Below are 1,365 nucleotides of genomic sequence, written 5' to 3'. Positions count from 1 at the left end.
CATGATGAGATTCACATGATAATCCAAGTACTATATACTCAAAACGTCCATAACCGGGGACACGGCTAACCATGATTAGTTTATACACTCTGCAGAGGTTTGAGCACTTTTCCCCACAAGACTCGATCTCCTCCGTTTGTTTTCTCGCACTACATGGTGTTTGAGAAACGGATGACCGAGACATAGTCTTTCAGAAGCGCTAGCACCTTACGATTGGGTAGACCGTACTAACCTACATCCCCTACATCTGCTAGTCTACCACTGTAAGAGTTCGCACGACTTAATCAACTATGCTAGAGCCCATAGTAGCTTGTGGATGCACACGGAAGTTTCTAGCATGAACAATCTTATGATCCCTTTGAGCCTGGGTGGCGGTCCATAAAGAAAAACAGGCAATCCTGGAGTACACAGGTACCTCAATCCACCCAGATGTGTATTAAAGTTTCCACCTTAAATAAACCATTAATTAACAATCTCACATCTGTCATGGATTCACTCACCCAATCCACGTCTACTAGCATAGCATGGCAATATAAGCAAACATAGAAGTAACTCCCAAGGTTTGATAATAAAACAGGTAATAGGTACTACCTCGTCTACTTCCCAAAACCCACATCTTGTTTAGATCCTAATCATGCAATGTTTGAGGATTGATCTAATGCAATAAAAACTAGGTAGTAAAGAGGTATGGTCAAAGTGTTACTTGCCTTGCTGATGATCCGTGAAACCTAGAGATTCGAAGTAGCAAGCGGCGCACTCCGGGTACTCTATCGCAAACAAACAAGCAAACAAGCATACAATAAGTACTCATCTAATGCACAGGTAAAACTCAAATAGAAGATCTAACCAGAAAGTTCAACTTAAGAACTCCGGTTTGCAAAAAGAGTCAAAACAAACGAAGCAACGAAAGTCAAACGGCGAAAGAAACAAGCTTCGTTTACTAATCTGGACCTAGGTCAAATTTTACCGAAGCAAAAACTTGTTTGAATAGATTAAACGGAAAGAGGGTTTCGAGACGAAACTCTAGGCGCTTGAATCGCCTGATTCCGATAAATGAGCGAAGAGATAAACTAAAACGAAAATCGAATCAGAAATCGCGATCAGAAATAATCGCGGAATAATCCGATAAAAGAAAAACTGCCAAACAAATTCACGAACGGAAATTCGTTAACTGAAACTAAATGGCGAAAAATGTTCGTTAAAACGAACGAACGGGCGAATGCTCGCTAAATAAAATAAACCCTTTAAAAATAAAAAATAAACGAGCAAAACCGATCTAAAAAAACTAGGTTTCTAAAAAACTGAAGTGGCTTTCTTAAAAAACCCGGTCCGGCGGCGGCGGTACCTCCGGCGAGGCACTCCGGC

Source organism: Triticum dicoccoides, chromosome 4B, assembly GCF_002162155.2.
Source record: "Triticum dicoccoides isolate Atlit2015 ecotype Zavitan chromosome 4B, WEW_v2.0, whole genome shotgun sequence".
NCBI classification, from domain to species: Eukaryota; Viridiplantae; Streptophyta; class Magnoliopsida; order Poales; family Poaceae; genus Triticum; species Triticum dicoccoides.
Note: the sequence above shows the minus strand (reverse complement) of the source record.